This window comes from Hemiscyllium ocellatum, chromosome 12, assembly GCF_020745735.1.
Source record: "Hemiscyllium ocellatum isolate sHemOce1 chromosome 12, sHemOce1.pat.X.cur, whole genome shotgun sequence".
NCBI classification, from domain to species: Eukaryota; Metazoa; Chordata; class Chondrichthyes; order Orectolobiformes; family Hemiscylliidae; genus Hemiscyllium; species Hemiscyllium ocellatum.
The window spans coordinates 86,426,175-86,442,769 of NC_083412.1; the positions used below are offsets into that span (position 1 = coordinate 86,426,175).

At 42.7% G+C, this 16,595-nt stretch overlaps 1 non-coding gene across 1 annotated transcript; it reads left to right on the forward strand.

Annotated features, from left to right (window-relative positions):
- The first annotated feature begins 16,061 nt into the window (after window positions 1–16,061).
- Window positions 16,062–16,190, forward strand: LOC132821237 (U6atac minor spliceosomal RNA). Its single transcript, XR_009645305.1, has one exon. It is a non-coding gene; the product is annotated as a U6atac minor spliceosomal RNA (small nuclear RNA).
- The last annotated feature ends 405 nt before the right edge of the window (window positions 16,191–16,595 follow it).

A 16,595-nucleotide genomic window follows, 5' to 3' on the forward strand; every position in this document is an offset into this window, starting at 1 on the left:
CAATTAGCATCAATAAGGGAACTTGAATGTAGTATAGGCTCCATGGCACTTCACAGAATAGCCATCAACAACACATGACACACAGCCAATTAGTGGGACATTACATTCAAGAAGGAATTGCTTTTAAATAGTGCCTTAGGAGCAAGGTTTAGGGAGAGAATTCTAGAGTTCAGGGATTTGAAGATGGGCAAGAGGTAAAAATTGGAAGAACATAGGGAAGTTGTAGGGCTGAAGAAATGGAGATGAGGGCATAGACAGATCCGAAATCAAGGATAAAAATTTTAAAACTGTGGTGTTTCCAGATCTGGTGTGAATGTTGTTCAGTGAGTGCAAGAGGTGATGGGGTAGACTTGTATTGGTATGATTCAAGCTATGGGTAGATGAAGTTGATTTAGCTTTTGGTTGTGAAAGTTCTGGATCAATTTAAGTTCATGGAGAAAGGAAAGGGAAAAGCCAATCAGAAGTCGTTTGGAATAGTTAGGCTTAGAGCTAACAAGAGCTAGTTTGGAATGTCACCAGGAGGTGTACTAAGGCATGAGACTGGCACTGGGTAGGGAAATAAACATTCTTCGTGATGGAATTTAAAGTTTTCAGCAGTTCGGCGTGGGTGAGGAAGAATTCCTTGCATTTATCTAGCTTTTTCATGATTTCAGAATGTCACAAAGCGGTTTCCAACCAGTGACAGAAACAGGAATTGCTGGAAAAGCTCGACAGGTCTGTCAGCATCTGTGGGGCAAAGGATCACCAGACCCAAATCGTTAACTCTGATTTCTCTTCACAGATGCTGCCTGACCTGCTGAGCTTTTCCAGCACCACTCTAATCTCGACTCTGGTTTCCAGCATCTGTACTGCTTGTTTTTACCTTCAGTCCAACTGCTCCATGCTGACCAGATATTCTAAATTAATCTAGTCCCATTTTCCAGCATTTGACCCATAGCCTCTAAACCCTTCCTATTCATATACTCGTCTAGATGCCTTTTAGTTATTGTAATTGTACCAACCTCTACCTCTTCCTTTGGAGATCATTCCATACACGCACCTCCCTCTGCGTGAAAATGTTGTCCCTTAGGTGCCTTTTAAATCTTTCTCCTCACACCTTAAATCTATGCCCTCTAGTTTGGAGTCCCCCACCCTTGGGAAAAGATTTTGTCTATTTTCCCTAAGCATGTCCTCCATGTTGTTATAAACCTCTATAAGGAAACCCCTCAGCCTCCAAGATTTCAGGCAAAATAGCCTCAACCTATTCAGTCTCTCCCCATATCTTAAGCCCTCCAACCCTGGCGATATTCTGGTAAATCTTTTCTGAACCCTTTCAACATCTTTCTGATAGGAGGAAGACCAGAATTGCACACCGTATTCCAAAAGTGGCCTAACTAATGTCTTGTGCAGCCACAACATGACCTCCTAACTCCTATACGCAATGCTCTGACCTATACCAAAGTCCATACCAAATGTCTTCTTCACTATCCTATCTCCACTTTCAAGGAACTATGAACCTGCACTCTAAGGTCTATTTGTTCAGCAACACTCCCAGGAACTTAGCAGTAAGTGTATAAGTTCCATCTGGATTTGCCTTTCCAAAATTCAGCACTTCACATTTATCTGAATTAAAATCCATCTGCCACTCCCTGGTCCAATGGCTCATCTGATCAAGATCTTGTTGTATTCTAAGGTAACCTTCTTCATTGTCCACTGCACCTCCAATGTTGGTGTCATCTGCAAACTTACTAACTATACCTCCTATCTTCACATCCAAATCATTTACACAAATGATAAAAAGCAGTGGACCCAGCACCAATCCTTATGCCACACCAGGGGTCACAGGCCCCCAGCCTGAAAATCAACCCTCCACCATCACCCTGTCTTTTGCTTGATCTGTTCACCGTAAATTTTAAATGATCTTTTTGACAACTATTATTGTTTTTTTCCCAACAGAAGTGACCTCTACTACTTCAATTCCTCAATCAAACTCAGGACAGCTGAGCAAAGTCATTTCAACAAGCCCTGAAATGGAAAGCAACTCATCAATTGAAAAGAAATTATGCTGTATGTATTCTTTACTTGATTCAAATGCTGGAGATCTGAAACAAGGACAGAAACTGCGGGAGAAACTCAGCAGAATCGAAGAAAGACCCAAAATGTTAACTGGTTTCTCTTTGCAGATGCTGCCAGACCTGCTGAGTTTCTCCAGCAATTTGTGTTTTTGTTTGTTTGGGCCCTTTCTTCCAGTTTTTTTGGGCATGTGTAGGTATTTGGGATTTAAACAGAACCAATAATTTGCATACTCATCAGCCTGTGTCACTTAAAGAGCCAGTACAGACATCATGGGCCAAATGGCCTTCTTCTGTGTTGTAACACTCGATAATTCTGTTTTGGAGTTTTCCCAATAGCAGTATATTCCAACATTCGGAGCTGTCCTTTGTTAAACGACTGACTTAGCATGTGATGAAAGAGAAAATCTGTGTTCTTCCAAATCTGGCCTCTTGTACATCCTGATCATAGAATCATTGAATTCCTACAGTGTGGAAACAGGCCCTTTGGCCCAACAAGTTCTCACCGACCCTCGAAGAGTAACTCAGAAGACCCATTCCCCTACCACTCTACATTTACCTCTAACTAATGCCATTAACCCACACATTCCTGAACACTATGGGCAATTTACCATGGCCAATTTACCTCACCTGCACATCTTTGGATTGTGGGAAGAAACTGAAGGAAACCCGTGCAGACACGGGAGAATATGCAAACTCCACCCAGACAGTCACCCGAGGCTGGAATCCAACCCAGGTCTCTGGTGTTGTGAGGCAACAGCGCTAACCACTGAGCCACTGTGCCACCCTCTGTATCAATCCACCATGTGTGGTCATCACTTCAAACTACCAAAGACCTCAGTTCTGAAATTCCTTTCACAAATCTCCCTACCTCCCTCTGCCTTTAAGCTGCTTCTTAAAACCAATTTTGGCCATCATCCTTCATACCTGCATACATGGCTTGGTGTCAACTGTTTCTGAATGCAGTAGCCCCCCCACCGTACCCAGGGGGGATATGTTCCAAGACCTCCCAGGGAAGCCTGAAAGCCTGGGAAATATACTTTCCGGTTAGCCTCCTGGTCCCTGGTTCTGGAATGTTCCCTTTTATATGTCCTGACCATGGTAAACCGTGGGTAGGTGAAACCACAGTAGCTGGACCATGGATAAGTGGGTCACCCTTTACTTTCCCATGAAGTATCTAGGGTTTTCTTACTATATTGAGGTTGCTGATAAATGCAAATTATTGGTGTTCTGAAAACCCGCAGGATCCACATTTGTCTGTTATTGTGGCTATTTTTTGTTACTTCTTCAACACGCCATGTTACATTTATTTTTTTGAGATACCTATGCTGACTAGATCAGATAAGTAACTTTTTTCTCCAAGTGTTTAGTAATTGTACTCTGTAAACAAAGTCAAAATCACGCAACACCAGGTTATAGTCCAACAGACTTATTGAGAAGAACTCACTTTCTGAGCACTGCTTCCTCTGAAGAAGGAGCAGCGCTCCGAGAGCTAGTGCTTCCAACTAAATCTGTTGGACTATAACCTGGTGTTGTGTGATTTTTAACTTTGTCCACCCCAGTCCAACACCGGCACCTCTGAAAACAGTTGACTTTAATATCTTATTATCTGCAAATCGCAACCTCTTGCAGTTAATATATATCTGCATGTTATTATACTACATGCTAAAGGTGAGTGAGGTCATCACACAATCAAAAGTTGCTAACCTAACTCATTTTCAACAGCTCCCTCTCCAGTTACAGACCTGGCAATTGCCAAACTCACCAGCAATAGCTTCCAGATCCTTTGGACAACAGTTACCAGCAAAAGGCAAATGGTTACGGTGCAGGTGCTGAGGGAAGCTGATGTTGTGAATGAAATAGAGACTAAGGAAGTGGATTGGACGGTCACCGGATTGGAACCCGGGGTTGTCTACACAGTGAAAATCCACTGGCGATCCTGTGAAGACAGCTTCAGCAAGCAACTGAAGGTGAAAACAGGTAATGGCTTAGCCCTTGGACACTTTCACACTCACTCACCAGAACGGCCTCCTCAGTTTGTCACAAAAACAATTCTGATTGGAATTGGACATTCCTGTGCCAGGTTTCTTTTTTTAAATTCCTTCAGTTATCTTGGAAATATAAACTCTTGTTTGTGTAAGGTTTTGAGAGTCAAATGGTCCTATTGTACCACATCCACGGTCTTCATCTCTGGTTCCGTTAAACATAAGAATAGAAAAGCCAGAAGAGCTAGGGTCAGGAGTTGGCCATCTGGCCCTTCGAGCCTGCTCCGCCATTCAACAAGATCATTCCACTTACTCACCCTCTCACCACAACCCTTAATTCCTTTACTGTTCAAAGCATTATCTATCTTAGCTTTAAAAACAATCAATAAGAAAGTCTCAACCACTTCACTGGGCAGGGAATTCCATAGATACACAACCCTCTGGGTGAAGAAGTTCCTTCTCAATTCAGATCTAAATCTGCATCCTCTAATTTTGAGGCCATGCCCTCTTGTCCTAGTTTCACCTATTGGTGGAAACATCCTCTCTACCTCTATCTTATCTATTCCCTTCATAATTTACTATGTTTCTGTAAGATCTCCCCTCATTCTTCTAAATTCCAAAGAATATAATCACAGTCTACTCAGTCTCTCCCCATAAGCCAACCCTGTCAACTCTGGAATCAACCTAGTGAACCTAGTCTGAACCCCCTCCTGTGCTAGTACATCCTTTCTCAAGTAAGGAGATCAAAACTGCACACAGTACTCCAGGTGTGGACTCACCAGCACCCTGTGCAGCTGCAAACATAACCTCCCTGCTTTTAAACTCAATCCCTTCAGCAATGAAGGGCAAAATTCCATTTGCCTTCTTAATTACCTGTTGTACTTGTAGGCCAACCCTCTGTGATTCATGCACAAGGACACCCAGGTCCCTCTGCACAGCAGCATGCTGCAACCTTTTACCATTCAAGTAATAATTGGCAATGGAATATAACCGTGTCAGACCAGCTTCACTCCCAACAGATACTCCATTTATCAATTTCCCAGCTTGAATTATGGTGTATCAGTTAGAGTCTGCACTAGCTGCATTAATATCATCAATCATATTGATGTATCTTAGCAGAAAACTACAATGCTGTCGGTGACTAGGAGTGATTTTACCTCTATCCTCCACTTGTTGCATTTTGCTGGAGAAATCATTCTGATTTTATAACTGGACGATACTGCAGCTTCAGTCATGAATCAGCAAGTCCTGTTCATTAGGCTCTGGGAATATAGCAACATAGAAAATAGGAGAAGGAATTGGCCATTCAGTCCTTTGAGCCTGCTCCTCCACTCAATGTGATTGTGGCTGACCATCTAATTCAATCCCCTGCTTGCATTTTCTCACCATAGTCTTTGATTCCTATACCCCTTAGAACTACACCTGACTCCTTTGTGAAAACATCCAAAATTTTTGGCTTCAACGGCTTTCTGTGGCAGACAATTCCAGAAGTTCACCACTCTAGGGTTGAAGAAATTTCTGCTCATCACAGTCCTAAATGGCCCACCAGCATCCTTAACTTGTGACTTTTGTTTCTGGAGTCCCTTTGTTTACCTGGTTTAGTCCTGTTCAAATTGTACTGGTTCCTATGAGATCCCTGAACAAATCCCTGATTGGTTCAAAGCAAAAACTAACTGCTTACTGGGAGTCCCATTCAACCTCCAGCTGGCATGAATGCAATACAATGTACCCTAGTCTGTTGCAGCACAGCCTCTTACAATCCCAGGTAGAATGATGTGTTATCCAGGAGGCATTAAACTGTATTTAACCACAGGGGTAATTGTTACACCATTTTCCCGAAATAGTATTTCTCAATGTCTTTCAGCTGCGTTACTATTGGATGGACAGGCGAGGATCAAGAATTATAACTTCACTGAGAGTCTCAGCAACACCACTAGCAGCGAATTTAAGCTGTTTGCAAAGCTTTGGTACCGTGAGGTAAGAGTGCCTGACACAAAATACAACTGTAGCTTGCACACATGGTAGGAAAGGTGTGTTCAGAGCTGTGGAGTGAGATAATTAAAACCGAAAGATCTGCGGATGCTGTAAATCAGAAACAAAAATACAAGTTGCTGGAAAAACATCTGTGAAGAGATGTTTTCGTTTCAGGTTGAGTGACCCTTCCTCACAACTTGGGTCACCAGACCCGAAATGTTAACTCTGATTTCTCTTCGCACTTGCTGCCAGACCTGCTGAGCATTTCCAGTAATTTGTGCTTTTGTTTGTGAGTGAGTCAGATCTTATTATCTGGGATCCATTTTTTTTCCTTCTGTCTGGGAATGTCCTATGTGAGGTGAGTCTGAGTACACTATGATTCAATGAAGGACTATGCTGCATGGTGGTCTCGTGGTTACAATGTAATATGGTAATTCTGTATTATGCTATTACTACACAGAGCAGCAGTTCAGGTGTTACTATTTTACTTTCCACCAACCAGGCGAGTCCGTAGGAATTAAAGGTTAATATCTCGGATATCTTTACAAATAAACTGAGAGAAATATCTTAAGAACATTCATTTTCTCTTTCACTTTCTGTAGATTATTGATAATCAGATATGAAAGATATTTGATTGGATAAGGTTAAAAATCACACAACACCAAGTTATAGTCCAACAGGTTTATTTGGAAGCACTAGCTTTTGGAGTGCAGCTTCATCAGAAGGAATGTGCTCTAAAAGCTAGTGATTCCAAATAAACCTGTTGGACTATAAACTGGTGTTGTGTGATTTTTAACTTTGTCCACCCCAGTCCAACATCAGCATCTCCAAATCATGATTGGATGGGAAACTGGAAATAGTAGGTCATGTGAGGAAGCCTCCAGCAACTTGAGCCAGCAACCCTACTCACAGCGATAGTTTGAAACTTTGGATTTGAATAAAGTAAAATCTTGAAATAAAATGCTCACATCAGTTAACGTGCCTCATGGATTAACCATAAGACCTCACTGATGTTTGACCCGAAATGTGAAATGGATTCTGCATGCACCAATATGATTGGCTCCGTGTTGACCTGCTTTTGAACCAGTTTTTCAGTTTTATCAATGATCTACTGATGGTCTGAGAACATTTGAGAACTTAAAGTTGAGTCTGCTACCACTGAAGTATGGCCCCACACTTTCTGTGGCTCTGTCTAACAAGAGATAATCTACTTTTCTGGTGTGATCAACACACCAGCAAGGCAGCTGTGAAGGAGAGTCACTCGAAATGCTAACTCTCTTTCTCTCCACAGATGCTGCCAGACCTGCTGAGTTTCTCCTGTGTTTTAGCAGGGCAGTATTTATCATTCATTCCTTTTTATGTCTCGAGACATGTATCAGATAGAGTGGGCTTGGGGAATCAGCTCAACTTTTGCAAATTTTCTGCAGGTTTTAGTGCTGGTTTCTGATGCTGTCCAGGTCTGTTACATGACTAACTGGAGTCACAGACTGGAAAGGCGATGGCAGGCAGTTGGTTTAACTGCACGCAGCTACATCTGACTGGACCGCCATCAGGTCTTGCAAACATTTGCTAAAACTGCTCATTTCAAAGCTGAGTGCCAGCTTCTGTTCCTTACGAACCTTCAGAAAACCCTATCTGCTGTCCCCTCCACTTTCACCCACATTAATACCTGTAAAGAGCTCCTTTGGCAATAGGATCAAATCCATCCAATCAGCTGCCCATGCTGCTTCCACCAGTCCAAATTTCCTTTAAGATTTCCTGCCGTCCTAAATGTGAATTTTTACTATTCTCCAATTTTCCTCTTATTTCCCTTCAGGTTCCACTGAGATCTCACCATGGTTATGATATCCTCCTGCTTCTTACGACCCAACCTTTCCTATAATTCATGTATGTGGGATGTGCTCGTAGCTGGCTGGGTCAATGTTTATTTGCCTTCCCATCAAAACATGGTGGGGAGCTGCCTTCTTGAACTGCTGCCATCCAGGTGCTGTAGGTAGACCCACAATGCTGGTCAGGATTGAGTTCTGGGATTCTGACCCAGCAACACTAAAAAATAGGAATATATTTCCCAGTCATGACGGTGAATGTCTTGGAGAGGGACTTTCACATGGCTGTTCGCATGTATCTGTTGCTCTAGGGGCAGTTGTAGCGAGCTTTGAAGGACCTATTTGAAGATCTTTGATGGGGTTCAACCTGGATAAATGTGAGTGATGCATTTTGGAAGGTCGAACTTGAAAGCTGAGTAAAGGATTAAGGATAGGATTTTTGGCAGTGTGGAGGAACAGAGGGATCTTGGTGTGCAGGTACATAGATCCCTTAAAATGGCCACCCAAGTGGAGGGGGTTGTTAAGAAAGCATATGGTGTTTTGGCTTTCATTAACAGGGGGATTGAGTTTAAGAGTCGTGAGATCTTGTTGCAGCTCTATAAAACTTTGGTTAGACCGCACCTGGAATAATGCGTCCAGTTCTGGTCGCCCTATTATAGGAAAGATGTGGATGCTTTGGAGAGGGTTCAGAGGAGGTTTACCAGGATGCTGCCTGGACTGGAGGGTTTATCTTATGAAGAGAGGTTGACTGAGATCGGACTTTTTTCATTGGAGAAAAGGAGGAGGAGAGGGGACCTAATTGAGGTATACAAGATAATCAGAGACATAGATAGAGTCGATAGCTAGAGACTATTTCCCAAGGCAGAAATGACTAACACAAGGGGACATAGTTTTAAGGTGGTTGGAGGAAAGTATAGAGGGGATGTCAGAGGCGGGTTCTTTACACAGAGAGTTGTGAGAGCATGGAATGTGTTGCCAATAGCAGTTGCGGAAGCAAGGTCATTGGGGACATTTAAGAGACTACTGGACATGCATATGGTCACAGAAATTTGAGGGTGCATACATGAGGATTAGTGGTTGGCACAACATCGTGGGCTGAAGGGCCTGTTCTGTGCTGTGCTGTTCTATGTTCTATGAATTTACACCATACATCTAGTACACTGCTACTATCGAGTGTCGGTGGTGAAGGGAATGGATGTTTATGGGTGTGGCGTCAATTAAGCAGGTTCAAGGTTCTTGCTGCTTCAGATATCTTGAAGTTTATTAACAATACTAATATTAATGTGACAATATCCCAGACTCACTGACAAACATGGTTAGTGTTTGTGATTGGGGAAGAAACAATGACTGCAGATGCTGGAAACCAGATTCTGGATCAGTGGTGCTGGAAGAGCACAGCAGTTCATGCAGCATCCGAGGAGCAGCAAAATCGACGTTTCAGGCAAAAAGGGCTTTTGCCCGAAATGTCGATTTCGCTGCTCGTTGGATGCTGCCTGAACTGTTGTGCTCTTCCAGCACCACTGATCCAGAATAGTGTTTGTGATTGCTAATCCTGTGTATTACAGCATATAGCTGTCTGACTGATATTAGTGCTGAAAATGCATTGCTGGAAAAGCGCAGCAGGTCAGGCAGCATCCAAGGAGCAGGAGAATCGATGTTTCAGGCATGAGCCCTTCTTCAGGAATGAGGAAAGTGTGCCAACCAGGCTAAGATAAAAGGTAGGGTGGAAGGCCATTAAGGTGAGGGTGATAGGCCGGAGTGGGGTGGGGGCGGAGAGGTGAGGAAGAAGATTGCAGGTTAGGAAGGTGGTGCTGACTGATATTAGTGCACTGATTCCATGACACAGACAGAGTGACTGAAGATGAGATGGGTTTTTTGATACTTGAAATACACACAATGTGATGTCATGTTACTGTCTTTAGGTCTGGTCTCGATTTTATGCCACAACATAACATTTCCCACTTTCCCCTTTTTCCTTGGATGCAGATAGATATATAGTCTCTCTATATATTCAGATGATCCCTTGATGAACAAATGATCTGACCAGACTTATAATGTATATGGCCTGCTGATGTAGCTTCACTTGTGATTCTCTGTGTGTCATCATGGGTGGATATCTATCATTTGTCAATCGCATGTATTTCTGACTTTGTTCAACTGCTTCTGAACTTTAGAGGGAATCTTGGAAATTTTCTTTGTCCAGTAGTGGTATATTCTTTGGATTTGACGAGAAGTGCTTTTCTGAAGGATTTGATGGTTGCTCATAAGGCATTGACCAATAAGGCTTTTAGCTAACTTAAATTTCAGTGGAATCATGTACAATACCTTTGCCTGTGAGTTGATTGATCATTTCATCGGGTATGAGATAAACTGAAGCCTGAGTATCCTGAAATTTAATTGAAGTTTAAATTTATCTGTAAAAATCTGAAGATGCTTTGCTAAGATCTTGGTGACCATCATCAGAACTACCAGAGGATTTTATTCTTATCCTTTCAGTGTCCAAAGTCAGAAGAGACTTGACTGTCTTTCTTAGACTTTTAATCTTTTTCTTATCACTTATCAGCTGATTCACAAAGTGAATATTGATTCTTAAAGTGACTGAGTTCTGATAGACAATTAATGGATTGCCAGTCTGTTGATAGATTTTTATTTTCCACCTTTTTTGCGTGTTCTTTCTGTGCTCTTTAAAAGTTATTGTGTGAGAATTGATGTTGGACTGTAGTGATTTTCCTTTTTCAACTGGTTTAGCTGGTTCTTAGCTCCTTTTCTCTTTTCTTATTATTAAATGTTATTGCCACTTAAAAATCACAGGCTTATGCCTGTTTCTTAACATGTGTACCTAAAAGTAAACAGCAATAATATCATACACCTTTTTTAGATTCTTGTGCCATTTTGGGAAAATAAAATGGTGCAATTGACCACATTTAGGCACAGATAAGGCTTTTAAATAGAGAAAACACATTTCTGGGGTCTTAAGCTGCATACTTCATTACAGAAATATCTTCTTACATTGAAGCTATTTCTTTGTCATCTTTTACACTGTCTTTTGAAAAACATTGTGTCAGTTATTGTAGCCTTTTGTGCTTTTTTTTGTTTCCTCTTAAAGAAAGAGACAGAAGGCTTCATTGAAGGTTGTATAACCTTTAATTTTTGTTGCATTCTGGTTTTGGTTGTAGTTGTAACTTTATCTCTGAACTCAGACGTATTGATGGATTATGTATGGAAGGAAATCTTACACAACTGCTAGGCTGATGTCACCTTTTTACTCAGTTTTAACAACTGCTTGCTGCTGTTGAATAAATATCATCACTAGCTTTTAGTGCCCACCTGATGCTACCATGTCAGCCATTATTATGTGCTTTGTCATTTTCTCATCATTTGCTCATGTAACATATGCCACAAACATTGGGTTTTTGTTGAGTCAGATAGCTTGAAGTTTATTAGCATTGTTTATAATTCTAGAATATCACAGACTTGCATTCAGTCTGGATTCCGTGCTTACTGTATTACTGTACTTTACATGCATGTAACTGACCAACTGAAGACACTACGTGGACTCCATGATACAGAGATACAGTTAGATGAAGTGGGTACCTCAAGATAGGATCATCAGGTGTTGTGATATCATGCGACTATATTAAAGCTAGTCTATTCTGGAATCTATGCCTCAATGGAACACTTGGCTGGGACAGCACTCGCCTGCTTCCTTTTTTAATCATCTATTTACAACAGAGTGTCACTTGCAGTAGATTACATTCTCACTCTGCTATCATTATATCCGGCATCTCCCAATGTTCTATCTTTAATCCTTATATCAATGTTTCAGTCCAGTGTTCATTTTCACACATATATATTGATGACACTGAACTCTCCCTCTCATCGCTTCATTCCTCCATTGTTGCTGAATGATCAGACTGCTTGTGGGCGGCACGGTGGCACAGTGGTTAGCACTGTTGCCTCACAGCGCCAGAGACCCGGGTTCAATTCCCGACTCAGGCGACTGACTGTGTGGAGTTTGCACGTTTTCCCCGTGTCTGCATGGGTTTCCTCCCACAGTCCAAAGATGTACGGGTCAGGTGAATTGGCCATGCTAAATTGCCCGTAGTGTTAGGTAAAGGGTAAACGTAGGGGTATGGGTGGGTTGCCCTTCGGCGGGTCGGTGTGAACTTGTTGGGCCGAAGGGCCTGTTTCCACACTGTAAGTAATCTAATTAGTCTAATCTTATCCAAGTGTTGATGTAGCAATTATGTCACTACACTAGCAATCCAGCAGATTCCCAAACACATCTGGGAACAAGAGTTCAACTCTCACCATGGCAGATGTGAAAGCTGTATTCAATGAAAATCTGGAGTTTAAAAGCTAGTTTTGATTCATTTGACTCACTAATGTCCTTTAGGGAAGGAATATCTGCTGTCCTTACCTTCTCTGGTCTACATGTGACTCCAGGCCCACAGTAATGTTCATGACTCTGAAATGTCCTGGAAAGCCACTCAGTTAAAGCGTAGTTAGAAATGGGCAATTAATTCTGGTCTAGCCAGTGATGAATGAATAAAATGAAAGTATCAGCTGAGCAGAAATGTCCCTCGACTACATATGGCAAAGACATTGCCTTTTTAAACTTTTTTTAAACACTCTCCAAACTTTATTACCAACTGATTGACTCAATCCCACTCACCGGCAACAGTTCAAGTTCAAATGGTTATTTTTGCAATCTTAGTGTCATACTTTACTCCCTAGATGAATAAGTTGTGGTTTGATTGGTAGCATACCTGCTTCTGGACTGCAAGGTTCTGGATTCAAATCCGACTCTAGGGCTTGAAGTAGATTTTCTTTTCACTTGTGGGACATGGTGGTGACATGGTGGCTCAGTGGTTAGCACTGCATCCTCCTGTGTTTGATTCCAGCCTCAGGCGACTGTCTGTGTGGAGTTTGCATGTTCTCCCCGTGTCTGTGTGGGTTTCTACCATGTGCTGCAGTTCCCTCTCACAGTCCGAAGATGTGCAGATTAGGTGGATTGGCTGTGCTAAATTACCCCATAGTATCCAGGGATGTGAAGGGTCGATGGGTTAGCCATAGGAAATGCAGTGTTACAGGGATAGGGTGGGGGATGGGTCTGGGTGGGATGCTCTTTGGAGGGTTGATGTGGACTCGATGGCTGAATGGCCTGCGTCCACATTGTAGGAATTCCATGATCCTATGACTTGATGGTAATGGTTGAGAGGGCAACATACTGGGCCATGAGGTTGTAGATTATGCTTGAGTACAATTCTGTTGCCTTTGATTACCCACAGCAACTTCATGAATGCACAGCCTTGAGTTACTATATCTGTTCAAAATCTATCCCATTTAGCTCAATGATAGTGCCACATACATGGTGGAGGCTATTCTCAATGTGAAGCCAGGACTTTGTCTCCACGTAGACTGTGCGGTGACCATTCTTACCAGTACCTTCATGGGTAGATGTACTGACAGCAGATAGATTGGTAAGATTGAGGTCAAGTGTGCTTTTCCCTCTATAAGTACCCTCATCACTTAACCCAGACATGCTGACACTCCCTTATGATAATGATGGAGCATTGCACTTTCTCGAATGAAGTATTAAACTCAGGCCCTGTCTGCTCCCCCAGGTGGTTGTATAATAATCTGTTTCAGAAGACCATGGCAGTCACTATAGTGTTCTGGCCAATAATTATCCCTAAGTCAGCACCACAAAACTACAACAGATTATCTGGTCATTATCTCATTGCTGCTTTGTGTGAGTTTGATGTATGCAAATTGGTTCCCGCACTGCTATAAGAGTGACTCCAGTTCAGATAGTGTTGCAGTGGTCCTAAGTTGCTTTGAGACATCTAGTAGTCATGAAAAGCACTGCATATAATATTTTCACTTTGCTGCAGTTGCTTTCAATGAAACAATTTATAGAATAGATTAGATTACTTACAGTGTGGAAACGGGCCCTTCGGCCCAACAAGTCCACCGTGACCCTCCGAAGAGCAACCCAGCCGGACCCATTCCCCTACATTTACCCCTTCACCTAACACTATGGGTAATTTAGCATGGCCAATTCACCTAACCTGCACATTTTTGGACTGTGGGAGGAAACCGGAGCAAACCCACACAGACACAGGGAGAATGTGCAAATTCTACACAGACAGTGCCTGAGGCAGGAATTGAACCCGGGTCTCTAGTGCTGGGAGGCAGCAGTGCTAACCACTGTGCCACCCACCTTGAAACAAGTAAAAGTTAAAAGTCACACAACACCAGGTTATAGTCCAACAGGTTTATTTGGAAGCACGAGCTTTTGGAGTGCTGCTGCTTCATCAGGTGGTTGTCCCTTCCTGATTTTTTTAACTATGTGTGACCCACCCCAACACTGGCATCTCCAAATCAGAATTTACCATCGAAATTAATGTAGAAACTGTAGTCAGGTTCTGTTTGATCTTTCTCAGTAGATACAAAATTAAAGCATCATACTTGGTATTTGAAGTATTTTACATTATTAAATTTCTCTGTTGGTAAATTTTAAAATATAAAAGAAACGTAGGGAGATGCTAAATTTTTCCTTTCCTCCTGTTTGCCATTGTTGAACCTCTCAATTATCACACATCCCTGACCCTGAACCTTTTTAGCTGCACACCTTTCAGTTCATAGAGTCACAGAGATGTACAGCATGGAAACAGACCCTTCGGTCCAACCATCCATGCCGACCAGATATCCCAACCCAATCTAGTCCCAGCTGCCAGCACCCGACCCATATCGCTCTAAACCTTTCCTATTCATATACCCATCCAAATGCCTCTTAAATGTTGCAATTGTACCAGCCTCCACCACATCCTCTGGCAGCTCATTCCATACACGTACCACCCTCAGCATGAAAAAGTTGCCGTTTAGGTCTCTTTTATATCTTTCCCCTCTCACCCTAAACCTATGCCCTCTAGTTCTGGACTCCCCAACCCCAGGGAAAAGACTCTGTCTATTTATCCTATCCATGTCCCTCATAATTTTATAAACCTCTATAAGGTCACCCCTCAGCCTCCGATTCTCCAGGGAAAACAGCCCCTGCCTGTTCAGCCTCTCCATGTAGCTCAAATCCTCCAACCCTGGCAACATCCTTGTAAATCTTTTCTGAACCCTTTCAAGTTTCACAACATCTTTCCGATAGGAAGGAGACCAGAATTGCACGCAATATTTCAACAATGGTCTAACCAATGTCCTGTGCAGCCAACTCCTGTACTCAATATTCTGACTGATAAAGGAGCGCATACCAAGTGCCTTCTTCACTATGCTATCTATCTGCGACTCCAGGATGAACCTGCTATGAACCTGTACTTCAAGGTCTCTTTTTTCAGCAACACTCCCTAGGACCTTACCATCAAGTGTATAAGTTCCACTAAGATTTGCTTTCCCAAAATGCAGCACCTCACATTTATCTGAATTAAACTCCATCTGCCACTTCTCAGCCCGTTGGCCCATCTGGTCCAGATCCTGGTGTAATCTGAAGTAATCCTCTTCGCTGTCCACTACACCTCCAATTTTGGTGTCATCCGCAAATTTACTAACTGTACCTCTTATGCATGCATCCAAATCATTTATGTAAATGACAAAAAGTAGTGGACCCAGCACCGATCCTTGTGGCACTCCACTGGTCACAGACCTTCAGTCTGAAAAACAACCCTCCGCCACCACTCTCTGTCTTCTACCTCGGAGCCAGTTCTGTATTCAAATGGCTAGTTCTCCCTGTATTCTGTGAGAACTAACCTTGCTAATCAGTCTCCCGCGGGGAATCTTGTCGAGTGCCTTACTGAAGTTCATATAGATCACATCTACCGCTCTGTCCTCATCAATCCTCTTTGTTACTTCCTCAAAAAACTCAATCAAGTATGTGAGACATGATTTCCCATGCACTCAGCCATGTTGACTAACCCTAATAATTCCTTACCTTTCCAAATACATGTACATCCTGTACCTCAGGATTCCCTCCAACAACTTGCCCACCACTGAGGTCAGGCTCACTGGTCTTTCGTTCCCTGGCTTGTCTTTACCACCCTTCTTAAACAGTGGCATCACATTAGCCAACCTCCAGTCTTCCAGAACCTCGTCTGTGTCTATCGATGATACAAATATCTCAGCAAGAGGCCCAGCAATCACTTCTCTAACTTCCCACAGAGTTCTAGGGTACACCTGATCAAGCCCTGGGGATTTATCCGCCTTTACCATTTCAAGCCGTGTTGTATGAAAGGGGAGAAGGTTAGCCCTCCCCTTGTTAAGGATGGAAGGGTTCCTAGTGGCCTTACACAACACACAAATGGTTAAGGCATTGACATCTACTTAGTGGCATCTCACCATGGTTAGGCCAGTTCACTGCCATTCCTCTAATTGCAGTGGATCTTTTCTCTTGACAACTATCCTGTTCCCTCCATTTCCCACCCACAGCTTCGGCCTCCCAATCCCCTGTTGTGAGATGAGCAGCAAGAGACAGGAAGGGGCTTGCAAGAGCTCGGCTGCAAGCCAGAATGTCGGCAGAGAGTAGGAAACCCAGGGGAATGATAGAGGCTGCTCCATAATGCTGCAATTCAGGTTTACTGTACGTGGTCCCTGATCAGACTCGGCATGAAAAGACTTTAAAATGAAACTCCTGATAATTAAACATGAACCTGAAAAGGGACCCAATTCACTGACTAATGGAAAGTAGAATAACATAAAATGAGGCAACTGAAAACAGGGATTTACTGTATCAATGCAAGTCTTTCATCTTCTGG